This window comes from Parasteatoda tepidariorum, chromosome 5 (assembly GCF_982258835.1).
Source record: "Parasteatoda tepidariorum strain Cologne lab strain chromosome 5, Ptep-v5.0, whole genome shotgun sequence".
NCBI lineage: Eukaryota > Metazoa > Arthropoda > Arachnida > Araneae > Theridiidae > Parasteatoda > Parasteatoda tepidariorum.
In genome coordinates this window covers 30,867,986-30,884,563 of record NC_141759.1, presented here as the reverse complement: position 1 = coordinate 30,884,563, position 16,578 = coordinate 30,867,986, and the positions used below count along the sequence as shown (strand labels likewise).

General features: G+C 28.0%; 1 protein-coding gene and 1 long non-coding RNA gene across 5 annotated transcripts in view; one reads left to right on the top strand and one right to left on the bottom strand.

Annotated features, from left to right (window-relative positions):
• The window catches only part of Ssdp (Sequence-specific single-stranded DNA-binding protein), a 264,699-nt gene that overhangs the window by 144,595 nt on the left and 103,526 nt on the right, over window positions 1-16,578 (top strand). The window lies entirely within an intron of this gene.
• LOC107445774 (uncharacterized) overlaps window positions 1-16,578 on the bottom strand; it is a 57,193-nt gene that overhangs the window by 8,235 nt on the left and 32,380 nt on the right. Inside the window, exon 2 of the long non-coding RNA XR_006225810.3 lies at window positions 16,387-16,447. This is a non-coding gene — a long non-coding RNA (uncharacterized LOC107445774). The remainder of the gene's footprint in view (window positions 1-16,386; window positions 16,448-16,578) is intronic.

Here is a 16,578-nt window from a genome sequence, read left to right as displayed (position 1 = left end):
TCCATAGAAATTTTAAATTGTAAGCCATTTTTTTTTTGTTAAATACTAATAAAAATAAAATTAACGATCGTCTGCAGCACTGCTGAAGAGACTATTTTTAGGAAAACTTTTTTTAACTGTGACCAGCATCATTATAGTTGATAGAAATTCGCACAATCTCAAAATGATTTTTAACTCCTATTCTTAACAGCAATAAATATTTTTTTTTTTTTTTTTTAACTTACAGATTTTGAATTGTACTTAGTCCATTTTAGCTGCTCAAAGAATTCGTCTTTTTTGCGTTTATTTATTTGTTTATTTTTTACAGAAAATATGTAAGATTTGGGAATGGAACGGATTAGATTTTAAGTGAAAGAGTTTGGATTCTTTGAAAAGCTATAAGCCAATAATGGTTTTATTTTTTTCCGTGGACACACTATTTATTTGAAGTGGAAAATACTTTTTGATAAAGTTATATGAAAGGGATATAGAATTTAAAAAATCATTTTAGTAACGGAGGAATGAAAATATGAAAGAATATCCCAGAGCATAAGTCGAGGAATAATTTTCTTTTTTTTATTTGATATTTTTCGTTTCTAATATTTCTATTACATGCTTAAGTACAAGGTGATGAAAAAAAATAAATAACAGGGTAATTCAAAAATAACTTTCTGAAAAATTTCCTGAATCAAACTACAGCTGAAAAAAAGCATTCAATAAAAAAAAAATAGTAATAAAAACTTGCTGAAGAAGAAAAAATTAAAATAATTTTTTTTTGTAAAAATTGTCTTAGAATTTTATTTTAAAATATATGTTGTAAAATTTTGCATATTTTTTAGAATTTCTTACGGGTGGAATCAAATTTTTACACTGTCTTTTTGTGGTCTATGTTAGCAGCGGTTCTCAAAAGTTGTAGAACCCTAAGGTACCGCGGCAGTTACGAGTATACTCCACGAGTTAGAACTATATTTACAATTAATTGTAATTAGTGATTAATATTAACTGTAAACGTGATTTGTAATAAATGATTTGTAAGCGTGATAAGTGATTTGTAATAAGTAGTGATTTGTCGATCAAGGGTTCCATAATCAAAAATAATTGAGAACCACAATCTTTCTTGCGAAAGGGTTCTAAGTACCCCTTCTTTTCTTTGGATTACTGTTTATATAAATTATAAAAATAGCTATTCATTTTTGTTTTAAATCGATTTTTTCCCACTACGTTACATCCTTAACATTTCATAAATAAAATAATTAGAAATGAAATATCGGTATCAGATTTAGAGACGTCAGTATTATAAATTTTTGATTCTAATTTTCCTAAAGAAATAGAAACTTCAAAGCTTCATTGAGTTATATTTGTTTTAAAAGTTATGCAAACTTCAACTGATGCAGTTTATATTTGCAACTTTCATAATGAAACATTAATAATTATTTTGTTAATTATTATGTATTCAATTATACCATTTGATTGATTTAAGAAAGAAGTGATCGTCTTATTGGCTTTTGTAATAGTATAAAAGTAATAAATAAACAAGACATTCGTTTACTCTTTCTTATATATAAATTTAGAAAAGAAAATGAGGCAGAGATTTACTCTAATTTTGCGTAATATAAATAAATAAAAAATATATGTCATTCTTAAATCTAATTTAAACTAAAGATTAAGACTTATTCATCTAAATCTAAAAAAAATACTTAATTTATGAGTTATAAATTTCCTTTGCATATCACAATATTTAAAAGTAAAAGCTCGATTAATTTGAGGAAAAAAGTTTCGTTATTTTTTTTCCATTATTCTAATTTTATTTTTGATCAATAATATCCTTATTGCTGTATTCATAAAGTCTTTATTGCTGTATTCATAATTCATAAAATCGATATTATCGTAAGCTTTAATGACATTCTCTGCATCATTATTATTAATGACTGCTGTGTGTATTCGAGGAAATCAAAATATCTTGGAAAAGCAATATTTGTTTTAAATGGAAAAATACTGAAAATAGTAAAAAAGAAAAATGTTTTCTACTAATCATAATAAAAAGATTAGTATTCACAATTGTTGCTATTAGAGATGAGAGAGATATTATGTATATGGGATTAGAAAAAGCAATAGAAAAGAGTAGTAATAAAACATTTTATTTCTTTGCGTTGACAAACAAAGAAATGGCATTGGCTTATGCATTAAAATTCTTATAAATACTGAATTTATTTATGTATTTTAATTTCATCTTATCCTCTTTTTAAACGGTGTACAGTGCGGGAAAAAAAAGAGAACGAATTATCCGAAATAACTTTTGATGTAATGATTGGATTTTAACCTACTATTATTCAAACTTAGTCATTCACGAGTCTAATCTGATATATGCTGATTAATTAGTGCAGACGACATTTTAAGTTACGAAATTTGATTAAAAAAAATTAAAAAAAAAGCATTCTTTCTCCGAATAAACATACCATAATTATAAACGGGATTCAGATACTTGACCCTCAAAATATGGGGAAGGGGGTTACAGCAACCACGGAAATATGGTCCCAATCGTTTGGTCCGGAGAGCGATCGAAAGTTTGCGCCTCTTATTTTATTTTATAACCGTTGTTGATCAGCCGACCCAATTTCTGGTTTGCGATTACAAATGTTCAACTCCTTAATCTTGTAATTTTGAACCTAATCCAGAAGACGCAGGAACTGCTGGATCAAGTATTGGGCTCTTCGATGGTGATCAGCAATTTCTCGATAGCTCTTAAATTAATTTAAGCTGTTTATTTTAACTATTTAACGCCTTTGAGCAGTTGGCGATATTTTTAAATTAGCCAAAAGATCTTAACATGATTTTTTGAAGATGTGTCTCGAAGGAAAATAAAAAAGCCACAGTTTAAGTATCTCACACTAAAAGCAAAGGGGCGATTTTAAAATATATTTATCAGCTTTCCGTGAATAATTATCCGGGCTTTAGATCGGACTAATAACTTTTATGTTTTAAAAGTTATTAAACTTTTTTTAAAAATCGCCAATTTAGCGTCCTTTTTTACCTAGATAAACATTATAAAAAACACTGATTTATTCTCATTTTTTGCAAATTGTTATGAGCCCCAATAATGCAGCATTGGAAGTTTTTAATTTCCTTTTCACAATACTGTTAGTTATGGCTTTTCTCCATTATTGACGTTTTGGGTCACTTTCAGAATAAGCATAGACAGCGTTGGTTTTAGATAGGCTAAACTTAGCCTAGCTGTCATGAGTAGCTATTGCTAACTCACAGCACTTATGAAAACAGCATATTATTCGGGGGAAAAATCGCTATATCGTGTGACGACAGGGCCTTTGAGAAATAGCCTTAAAATTAAACCCCGTTGCGTAATAAATTGAATACTTTACTTCAAAACTAAGCAACATAAATTTCAAACAGCCAAAATTTTAATGTTTTGAATTAAACTTTTTTTTTTCTCTTCATATTTGTAAATCATACTAAAATGTATTGCAAATGCCTTTTCTATTTACTTGTGGTATAAAAAATGATGGTTTAATATTTAAATACATTTGACCTAATTTTATTTTTCTTAATAAGATTTTAAGTGTCCATACACTGGGCCCGTGTCCAAGAGGTCGAGGGTTTGATCCCCGCCTGAAGACTCCCCGTGTCGTAAATGGTGACAGGCTCACGTAGAATCTGGCGGGTCACAAAGTCCCCCATGTTCCCATAACAAATCACACTTCTGGGGCAGTGTTTCCCAAATGTATGACTTTTAATTACCCTTTCTAAATTTTTTGTAACGCTGTGTACCACTAATAAAGAAATGAATGTATATTTTACTATAAAAAATTGCACAAAAATTAAAAATCACAACTGGCTGTTGACACCACTAATTATTCACTGTTAACACTGCCAAAAACAGCCAGTAGAAAAATACGTAATCATAAATTTTCATGGCTTCGCTTTGTTTTAAAATAAAAGTTTTTAAAATTTTCGTTTGTTGCAAGATATTTCGCATTAGAACGCGTACCCCCACTAAACTGTTCCCGTAACCCTGGGGATACACGTACCACACTTTGGGAAACACGGGTACTGATTCAGGAGTTTCCTTAACTTCTGGATTGGGTTCAAAATTACGAGACTACAGAGTTGAACATAGGTAGTCGTAAACCCTAAATAGGGGCGGCCTGTTCAACGACGGCTATAAAAATAAAAATTCTAAAGTGTTTTTTCTTTTTATTAATTGCATTCAGAGAATTGCGGACGTGATAATAAAATGGACATTTAATTTATCTACAAATAAAAATGTTTATTGAAACAGTTTCTTTGAAAGGAAAATGCAATATCTTATTTTGGAATAATAACATTAAACAAATTCAGGAGAAAAGCAAGATTAAATTTTTGCAAATCGTGATATTAATTTGCCAATCGTGATTCACGTGACTACTCATTTCAAACCGTTTAAAATAAATTTCCATTTTGGTGTTTTGTAAAATTGTCAGGTATGCAATTAAGCTTTCAAGTCATTTATGCCAGATCTTTTCATTTCGCGAGAAGAATTTCAATTACTTCTCTTCTCCAAAAGTGTTGTTTTTCAAATTTCGGTTACATTAATTCTGGCTTTTGTAGGTAGTCGACATAAATAAAGTTTGGAAAGGAAAGATTAATGGGGAATAAATACATTAACTTAGAATTCCAACTTGTTTATGATTCACGTGTTTTACATAAAAGAGCTTATGAATAGTTTCCTTTTAATTATTGACTGATGCTATCTGAGTTGAATGTTGTAATTAAATTCCAGAGATCTGTGTTTATCCTATTTTGTCGTATGTAATTAAGAGGGCGAGGAGAATATGTAATTTATAAAAGTGTCTCAGTTTGACAATTTTAATACACTTTTAAAGTTACATTTATTATGTCTCCGAGGAAAAGTTTTTTTTTGTTGTTCATTTAAATTTCAAGTAAAGAGAAGTAAAAATAACGTGAAATGTTGCTTGATTAATATAACTTCATTCGCTTCAAAAATGCACTAGTTGGAAATAATGGTCGACGTTTTCAAGAGCTCAAAAATAGGCGCCCGTTTTCAAGACGTGCCAGATGAGAACGAGTAGAAACAATGTGATTTCAAATATAAAACGTAAGGTCGCCACCAAAAAAGGAAAAATAAGATTGAGAAACAAAACTTTAAAAAAAAAAAACACATTAATCGAGAGAGAGAGAGAGAAATAAAAAAATGAAAAATAGAACAAAAAAAAAAAAAAAAAAATCGAAGGGGCCAAGAGGAACAGATCAGGGTAAAATGCATTTCCACACGCTATGGAGGATTGTTGAGGTTTTTTTGTTTTTCATATTTAATCTTAGCCCTATTATGAAATACTATCTTAGGACGCAAGTGGAGAATTTTTATGAAAGAAAAAAAAGTTCGTATTTTAAAATAGTTTTTGTGCGATTAATTTCATTTAAACGTGACTACTATGACAAAAAAATGATAAATATTTTGCTCCATTTTAGTTGAAAAAATTATAAAAATAAGTTTTAACTTTAAGTGAAAATTCTTGTGGAATGGAAAAATTAAATAAAAACTAAACTTAATGGAATTTATAATTTGGTTTAATAATTTATTGCCTGTTTATTAGCAATAAATTTCTATTTCGATTAAAAACCTTGCACGTCCAATCTACAATTTTTCAACCAGTTCGTTGCCATTTTACAATCTGACTTCGTTGATCTAAACTGACTAATGTTAGTCTAATCCTATAAATCTAGCCTATTGAAAACTATTCTAATAAAGAAAATGGAGATTGATTTTTATAGCAAATTTTCTCGCATAATAATACAGAAACAAGCATAATTTATCTGCAATCTACATATACATATTAAAAAAAAGTTCTAGCGTGCAACATTGTCTAGTTGTTCTGTGGTCTCCAAAGGATTAAGAACACAGACCATCACTCAAAATGCGGTTTTAGGCTTCAAACTCCCCAAAAGAAAAGAAACCGAGGACTATTTCAAAGATAAAATAAATAGATGGTGCGAACAGGAGGGATGGAGGAATGGAAAGAAGGGAAAAAAAATAATAATAATAAGAGGGATTAAATGCAAGCGGATGACGGACTTGGTTTCAAGAAGCTTGGCAACAGCTGTTGCAATAGCTCCATGAAAAGAGCCATCTTTTTCTTCTAATGGGTACTATTCATCTCCAAGAAGACGAGGGGGTCCTTTTTTTTCTTCTTTTTCCACCTGACCTCAACTTTTTTAACTTGAGATGTCTGTCTTGACTACAACCAACAGCTGGCAGTGAGGGGTGGAGGCATATGAGCCACTCTTGTTGGCAATACAAGCCTGGGAAATTTTCGGACGAGATTTTTCGAAAGGAGAGTTTTAAATTTCTTTTTACACTTTTATGGTTATTATCTGCTCTGAAAAAGGAATTTTTTTCTCCCTCCATGCGTTTGAATGAGGCTGGATTTCAGTGGATAACAATGCCGAAATGTTTTCTTGCAACGATTGCAACAAGGCTTTGCAATTTGCATGCTTCGATAAGACTTAACTTCCACCTGTCTTCTTGAACAAGGAAAAAAATAAAACTCTTTCATTTTTATGATGAATTTTTCGTATGGTAATATTGGGAAAAAATTTCACCTCTCAACACTTTTTTCTCTCCTCTCCTTTGGTATAAGTCAATTTTTCTATTGGAAAATTAATGACTCTTTATCAAAAATATATTTTCGCCTTGTTTTTTTAGTTTAGTTTTTTTTTTCAATATAAAGACATTATCTTTGGGCGTTTTTTTAAATATTAAATTATTAAAAGGATCTTTAACAGTTTAAATAAAAAATAGGATTAAATTTAATGCATAATTTAATTATGCAAGAGCGGAAGTACTATGTTATCCCTCTTATTATCTCGTTTCAATATTTTCTAAGCTATTTTGATAACCTATTTCGATTTTAACTATTTATTTCTTTGTAGGTACTAGCTGAGATTCAAATTCGTTTCTGCTTATCTCACGTATCTGTTACTTCAAACAATCAACCTAAATTACTGATATTTATTACTGAAATTGCTGATATCTTATTAATTAAGTTGTTCTTCTTATAGAAAACACTTGAGATTAAATTATCTTTCTCAAAAATTGATATAAACCGAAAGCTACGGCTTTCTCGAGAGCTTCCACGCATTCATTCAAATTCAGATCAGAACATTCATCTCAAATATGTAGCATATGAATCTCTTCACTTGCCTTTATCGACCAGTTTCAGAAAACGGTCAGATATTGCATTTTGCTATGAAGCATATACTGGTTTTTCTTTCTTCTAACCATCTGCTCTAAAAACTTATTTTGAGTCCACTAAGAGTGAAATCTGATTCTGCTCATCTCGCATATTACTTTAAAAATTTATTTCGATTCTAGATATTCAGTTTTTCAACTGTGACTGAAATATGATTCTGTTAATCTCAGATATTGCTTTCAACATTCATCTGCTCAAATAATCTGTATTAATTCTAGATATTTTGTTAACAACTGAGACTGAAATCTGATTCTGCTCATCTCGCATATTACTTTAAAAATTTATTTCGATTCTAGATATTCAGTATACCAACTGTGACTGAAATATGATTCTGTTAATCTCAGATATTGCTTTCAACATCCATCTGCTCTAAAAATCTGAATTGATTCTATGTATTTTGTTAACTACTGAGACTGAAATCTGATTCTGCTCATCTCACATATTACTTTAAAAATTTATTTCGATTCTAGATATTCAGCATATCAACTGTGACTGAAATATGATTATGTTAATCTCAGATATTGCTTTCAACATCCATCTGCTCTAAAAATCTGAATTGATTCTATGTATTTTGTTAACTACTGAGACTGAAATCTGATTCTGCTCATCTCACATATTACTTTAAAAATTTATTTAGATTCTAGATATTCAGTATATCAACTGTGACTGAAATATGATTCTGTTAATCTCAGATATTGCTTTCAACATCCATCTGCTCTAAAAATCTGAATTGATTCTAGGTATTTTGTTAACTACTGAGACTGAAATCTGATTCTGCTCATCTCACATATTACTTTAAAAATTTATTTCGATTCTAGATATTCAGTATTTTAACTGTGACTGAAATATGATTATGTTAATCTCAGATATTGCTTTCAACATTCATCTGCTCAAATAATCTGTATTAATTCTAGATATTTTGTTAACAACTGAGACTGAAATCTGATTCTGCTCATCTCGCATATTACTTTAAAAATTTATTTCGATTCTAGATATTCAGTATACCAACTGTGACTGAAATATGATTCTGTTAATCTCAGATATTGCTTTCAACATCCATCTGCTCTAAAAATCTGAATTGATTCTATGTATTTTGTTAACTACTGAGACTGAAATCTGATTCTGCTCATCTCACATATTACTTTAAAAATTTATTTCGATTCTAGATATTCAGTATATCAACTGTGACTGAAATATGATTATGTTAATCTCAGATATTGCTTTCAACATCCATCTGCTCTAAAAATCTGAATTGATTCTATGTATTTTGTTAACTACTGAGACTGAAATCTGATTCTGCTCATCTCACATATTACTTTAAAAATTTATTTAGATTCTAGATATTCAGTATATCAACTGTGACTGAAATATGATTATGTTAATCTCAGATATTGCTTTCAACATCCATCTGCTCTAAAAATCTGAATTGATTCTAGATATTTTGTTAACAACTGAGACTGAAGTCTGTTTCTGGGTATCGAGTTAATCAACCGAGACTGAAATAGGATTCTTTTTTTATCTCGCTTATTGCAGAATCTATTGCGATATTTAGCTGCTTAGAGTTACTTGAAATCTGATTCTGCTCATCCCACATATTACTTTAAAAATTTATTTCTATTCTAGATATTCAGTATACCAACTGACTGAAATATGATTCTGTTAATCTCAGATATTGCTTTTAAAATCCATCTGCTCTAAGAATCTGAATTGATTCTAGATATTTTGTTAACTACTGAGACTGAAGTCGGTTTCTGTTCATTTCACAAATTGTTCTCAAGATCTATCTGCTTTAAAAAAAAATCGAATCTAGGTATTGAGGTAATCAACTGAGACTGAAATATGATTCTTTTTTTTATTTTTTATCTCGTTTATTTCTGAATTTATTTCGATATTTAGCTACTTATAGTTACTGAAATCTGATTCTGTTCAACTCATATTATTAGCCGGCAATCTATTTCAATATTTAGCTACTTATAGTTGTTACTAGTACTGAAGTTTGAATCAACCCGCATCTCTTAAAACAATGAACATGAATTATCGAAAATGTTCTTTAAATGAAAACTACTCCTTCCTTTAAGAGCTTCTCTGTTTTGCATTCATTTCAGACATATAGCGTATTATTGGAAATATATTTTCTTAAAAATAATCAAGACTCTCCATGTTCGCCTTCATCAACCAGTTGCAGAACACGGACTGCAGTAATTGCATTTTTCTTTTGAAACCAACGCCGATCCCTTTACTCGCAAAATCTAAACAAGAGCCCAGGCCATCTGCTCAATACCATCTTCGGAAAACTGCGCTTAAAATAATAATTGTTATGATTATCTATCCTGAGATCTAAATTACAAGCGTTGTGTCGGAAAGCAGATAGTTTCTTCCTTTTATCGGATTATTGGACGATGAATGCAAACCACCCTCTCTTGCAAGGTAATAACGGGAATTCAGAATGAAACTTCAATACAGCGATTATCGTAGCGAATTTTGTCATTTCGTTTTCATTGTGTTTCGCTTTTATCTGCGGAATTGATCGGCGGATTTTCAATTTATGTCGCGGGAAACAATACTCTGCGACATAGAAAGGTGGATTTGTTAGTGGATCACGCAAAAGGATTCCTTGAATAATTGATGTATTCGATGATAGGTGAATTTGGAATCGCTCGTCTGTAATTCTAATTCATCGTGATCGGAGATAGCACAAGAACGACCGTTTGTGTTATAACTACCAATACGGCCAGACAGCTTTGAGGTACTTTAATAGCGAATGATCCTATTTAACGCATGTCAAATCATGTTGTATAAATTTGCTGACATTTTTTAAAAAAAAATCGATTTATCGCTTTGAGAGAAATGATCAGTAATCACCGAATTTCCGAATAAATGTAATTAGTGTTTAGTTACCAGTAGAACTTGCGGAAAACTTTTTAAAGTTGTGTTGCAGGTTGTTCTGCTATCATAGCATTGGAGTCAGTAATTAAAAAGGAAGTAAATAATCTGCTCATATAGGTTCTTATTATTTAAACGAGGAAATTACAAAAAAATGAAAAATGTTATCATTACCTGACGAATTATTATCGAGAAAGGTGAGATTTAAAAAAATCAAAACCGATTTAGTTATCGGGGAAAAAAACTATAAGGGAAATGAAAGATGTTTGTTAGAAGCACTTTCAAGTTTCGCTCAGAAGCACTTTCAAGTATCGTCGTGAATAGTGATTTCTAAACTGAAACAACCGTTTTCCATTAATTTTATGAAATTAACCGAATAGTCAATGAATGGCTTACCGACCGTCTAATTCTGATTATTATCCGAATTAATGCATTATAACTGCCGGTTCATAAGAAAGTGAGCTAATACCGATATTCGCCATAGATGTTAATATTTCTACATAGCGAAAACGGATTTACGAGTTATTACTCGTATTATGGAAATTTTGGACCAGTGAAATTTTAGTATTGATCAAATTTATTACAACTTTCATATGGTGTAAAGTTAAACCATATTATCGTATTTCTAAAGCACGATTGGCTCATCTTGAACGAAACCTTGTTTCAATTTAACACTTTATTAAGGTTCAAGAGAGTTGTGCCATATTAGGGTTAAAGGTACCGATATTATGGTCAACATTGAATTGGCATCTCTGCGAGTGTATTTCCTTTTAACAATTATAATTACAGTTAGACATCTATATTCAGAAAAAAATAAAAAGCCAGCTTTTTTTCTTCTTTTTTTTTGGTACAGGAATTTCAAATTACGGAAGAAAAAACCAGTTTAAGCCTAACTATTAGGTAAAACCTCTGATATATTTTCCCAATTTTCTTTAAGAAAAACAATTCTTTCGGTTATTAAATGTTACCAATAACTCTTTTGATAAACAAAAACAAAATATAATTCCACTCTTTTCCTAAACAATAATACAAATTTTATTAACTTTCTAATCGAAAAAAAAAAACGGTTTTATTTATTACTGATCACGCGATTTACTTGGTTGCTTTTAACTGAAGTTTATTGACCGAAAAATTGCAATATAGTACATTTAAATAAAAAAAAAAGTTAATTTAAAAATCACTATTTATTTATGCAGTTAAAATCAATATTTAATTACGCAGTGTAAACAAGGTTTCAAATACAAAATGTAAACGAGCTGAAATGATCAAATATTATATTATTTAGCTAATTTAGAAATAATGAGCAGTTTCGTAGATGGAATATATTTCTTAGTTTTAAATTGTTAATACTGAATATTGATGCAATTTTGGAAAAGCAATTTTTTTTTTTTTTTTTTTTTTAAATTTTGCCGGAATTATTATTATTTTTTTTTGGGGGGGGGGATGCAGGTGCACAGAATAATGGACGGGATTGGTGAAAAGTGAGTTAAAACACCTGACTAAAATAACAAAAGAATTTTTTTTTTAATTAATTTGCAATATTAAAAATTGAATTATTGTCAATTTTGATAGGCTATTGAGTTTTTGATCCATAATAAATTTTACTGGTAACTACATATATTTTATATAGTATTAATAACCTTTCTTTTTTTCCCTTCATAATTCATCAAAAGCTAAGTAGCTATAACATAGAAATGATTTGTAAGTGGGTATATTGATTTCTTAAAAGTTGGTATGTTAATTCTTTTGACAAATAATTAATTTTGAACCCTTGGCAAAAATTTATGCACAGCGAACTTTCATTTAATAGCTTTTCAAAGAAACCAAACATTTCTTTTGTTAATTATTTATTCTCTTTTTTTGTTTTCTCGAAAGAGAACTTTTAATTTCTACTTTACATTTTGCACAAAATTTAATTCGTTTTTTAAGAGTCCGAGAAAAAAGAAAAGTTGGAAAAAACGATTTTGCAGTCAGTAAATCCCTGATTTCAAAACGTTGCAGCCTGTTCTTCGTCTTTTTTTTTTTTTTTTTTTTTCTCTTGCGTAAGAGCAGGCTGCGGGCAATCATTAAGAATTTGTAAAACCCATTTATATTGATCATAAAAGTAAACCTCGACTGTTAAATTGCCTTTTGTTTGTACTTTCACATCCAATCGAAGGACTTTATTTACTTTAATTTCTCCTCTTACCGGTATGATTATTGGGAACGGTGAGTTTTACATTTCAGAATTAAAAAACAAAAGCTATTAAGTATCGTTTTTTCCGTTAGTTTTGTGTTGCAAAAAGATTTTTAAAAAAAAAAATCCATAAAATAATTTTTTTGATTAAAATGTTGAGATGAAATGATGTCTATTTGCGAACGCCATTTTTGTGATTATGTTTCTAGAATTAAGTATTCTCATTTAAAATTTAATCTATATTTTTTAAAGAAATTGTTTACCATTTGTTAAAAGAAAATCAAATTTTGTATATTCTCGATATCTCAAAAACTTTGTTATGTCAAAAAAATATTTTCTTCCCTTGGCATTATATATTTACCTAATGTTAATTTGAATTCCTATGTCGAAAGGTTTCTTCTCAAAATCTTGTTATGCCGAATTTTTTTTCGAAATAGAGAATGAATTTTTTCGGAAAAATCACAACGAAAGTTAATTGTAAACCAATTCTTTTCTATTTAAATGCATACTATTATTTTTGTCTTACTTTTAAAAATAAAATTATAATTGTTGTATTTAGACTTATAGTCAACTATCATTTCATACACATTTATTAGTAGTTATTATAATGTTTCATGACTCTACTTTTTAGAGTAATATTTTAGAATATATTTTTCTACTTTTTCGAACATATTTAGTTCTGAACTTGCTATCTCGAAATTATTTTAGCGTCCCTTCAATTTTCTACTAATAAATATGTTTGTACTGATAGTTGACTATAAGTCTAAATACAACAATTATAATTTTATTTTTAAAAGTAAGATATAATTGTAGTATTTAGACTTATAGTCAACTATCATTTCATACATATTTATTAGTAGTTATTCTTATGTTTCATGACTCTACTTTTTAGAGTAATATTTTAGAACATATTTTTCTACTTTTTAGAACATATTTAGTTCTGAACTTGCTATCTCGAAATTATTTTAGCGTCCCTTCAATTCTCTACTAATAAATATGTTTGTACTGATAGTTGACTATAAGTCTAAATACAACAATTATAATTTTATTTTTAAAAGTAAGATATAATTGTAGTATTTAGGCTTATAGTCAACTATCATTTCATACACATTTATTAGTAGTTTATTCTTATGTTTCATGACTTTACTTTTTAGAGTAATATTTTAGAATATATTTTTCTACTTTTTAGAACATATTTAGTTCTGAACTTGCTATCTCGAAATTATTTCCCGAAATTATTTAATTATTAATTATAAGCGTCCCTTCAACTTTCTACTAATAAATATGATTGTATTGATAGTTGACTATAAGTCTAAATACAACAATTATAATTTTATTTTTAAAAGTAAGACGAAAATAATTAAGCATTAAATAGAAAAGAATTGGTTTACAATAAATTTACGTTGTGATTTTTCCGAAAAAATGTAATTTTCTATTTCGAAAAAAATTCGAAGTAAGAATTTAAATTAACATTAAGATGATATATGTATAAATTATTTATATAAAAATCTTTTTTTTTTTGACGTAACAAGTTCGATATATATATTATATATATATAACATATTAAATAAATACAAAAAAACACGAAGAAGATTAAGGAAAACAATAAGTTTCATTTATTGCTCATAAGCTGCAAGTAAATAGAACTCATAAAATAAGTTCAAAATGAAGATAAAACAAAGGAAAACTACAGATTAATGAAAAAAGGGGAAAAAAGAAAATTAATAATAAAAATAACAAAAACTTGGGGAGGGGGGGGAAATCTGAAAAAACGGATAGAATTCTTTTAAAAAATCCGGAAAATAAAAGATATAATCTTTTCATCAGCCCACACGATTATATCCCCAAAAACTATTGTCTGTTAACTCACACTATTGTATTGATATATTTTGCTTTGGCTATATTGATACAATATTGGAAAGCACTCTTTTTTACGGATATAAAACGGGATTTTACGGATATATACGTGTGGGCTGATGAAAATATTATATCTTTTATTTTCCGGATTTTTTAGAAGAATTCTATCCTTTTTTTTTCGGATTTCCCTCCCCCCCAGTTTTTGTTATTTTTATTATTAATTTTCTTTTTCCCCCTTTTTTCATTAATCTGTAATTTTCCTTTGTTTTATATATATATATCGTGAAATTTAAAAGTAATTTTCATTCAGCCGAGTTTTATCTTAAAATTATTTAACATTTCTTTGGATAATTTATTCCCGTTCTTTCAAGAACGGACATTAGTTTCCTTTTCTTAATTTTCTTATATCCGCTGTTTTATATTTTGCGCAACATTTTATTTTTTTCTTAGTGGCAGAGTAAAAGAAGAAAAGTTGGAAAACGATTTTGTAGTCTTTAAATCCCTGATTTCAAAAGGAAGCAGCCCGTATTTTTGATCTTTTTCCTCTCCCCGTAAGCGCGGGCTGTGGGCAATCATTAAGAATTTGTAAAACCCATTTATATCGATCATAAAAAGTAAACCTCGACTGTTAAATTGCCTAACTCTTCTGTTTGTACTTCCACATTGAATCGAAGAGTTTATTTACTTAAATTTCCTTTTACCGGTATGATTATTGGGTACGGTGAGTTTTACATTAAAGAATAAAAAAGAAGCTTAATCAGTATCGTTTTTTCCGTTAGTTTAATGTTTGTATAACAAAGAGATAAAAAATAAATAAGATAGATCGACATTCATAGAAATAATTATTTTGTTAGAAATGTCGCGATCAAATAATGTTTATCTGCGTACTCTATTTTGTTGTTATATTTTTGAAGTCAAATAATTTTTTTTTGAAAGTGTTTTAATATTTTTTTCAAAATAATGTTGCATAATTAATATTTATGAAAAAAAACATTTTTTGTTATACTTATAGAAAGCATACCGCGTAACTCATTTAAATAATTTAGATAAATTCATTCTTATTCAAATATATTTAATATTTCATTTCATTATTCTTATAATAGATAAAAATAACAATTTTGTCTAAAAAGTTGGAAGTTCTGTTTATTTGTCATTCCATTTTGTTATTGTACTTCCGAAATCGAAGCGAAAATGTGCTTTTTCTTTCTAAGCAATTTTGCATAATATTATCGTTAATAAAATATATCATTATTTATTAAAAGTAAGATTCATTGTATGATCATATAATGATTATTTTTATGATTTATATGTAAATAGAAATAACATTCATAAAAACTATTTTTATGTTAGAAAATTTGAGTTAAAATAGCGATATTTGCATGCTTCATTTTGTTATTGCAGTTTTAAAAATAAAAACTTTTTTTGATATTGTTAAAATAAATTGTTTAATATTTATTAAAAGAAAATCTTATTTTATCATCCTTAAATTAAAAAAAAAATTTTTTTTATGAAACTCATTCAAAAATTAATGACTTGTGATTATAGTTGTGTTCATTTAAAGACGACTAAACTAATAAAGCATATAAAAAAAACTAATTCAGTTTGGAAAATAATTAAATTAATTTTCATTTCAATGAAAAAATTATATCTCGTGAATTTCGCTCGAAAGTTATTTAACATTTTCATCTTGTGGCATTGATTTTAAGTACATTTAATATTTTCTTTTGATGAAATAACGAACTAATTTTTAATTTACTTTTTTTTTCCACTTGAAATTATGTTTGAATTATTTAAAGTAAGAACAAATTAAAATTATTTTCTCCTTTATGAAATTAAATGTAAATTAACTTTATACGTCTCCTCTTTTTATGGTTTTTATTCATTTTTTTTAACCCTTTTAATAAGTAAAATAATTAAATATCTCAAGTGAATTTCTTTCCTTCAATATTTTATGATTTATCTATCATAAATATTAAATAGATTAAACTTCTTAATATAATAATATTAAAAATCGTTGTCTTAATGCTTTGTAATCTCAATAATTTATTAAATGGATTTAAAATTAATTAATTTTGGCATAACGGAAGCTTTATAAATTAAAATTGTCATTCATTTTGCGATAGACCCAGAAATGTTATTTGAATATACTGTCGGATGTTTTAAAAAATATTTCTCCCAAAAGCAATAAATTACTTTAAAATTTACTAAACAAATAAAATTGCTTACCTTCTGGGATATAAATCTATTCTTCTTTAAGCAATTTGTCTGGTATTGTGTTTGGAATTATCTGAAAAATATATATATTGAAGTAAATTCACAAATAATGATAAAAAAATGATTAATAAAACTTCATCGAAGTAAATTCATAAATAATGATTAAAAAAATGATTAATAAAACTTTATTGAAGTAAATTCATA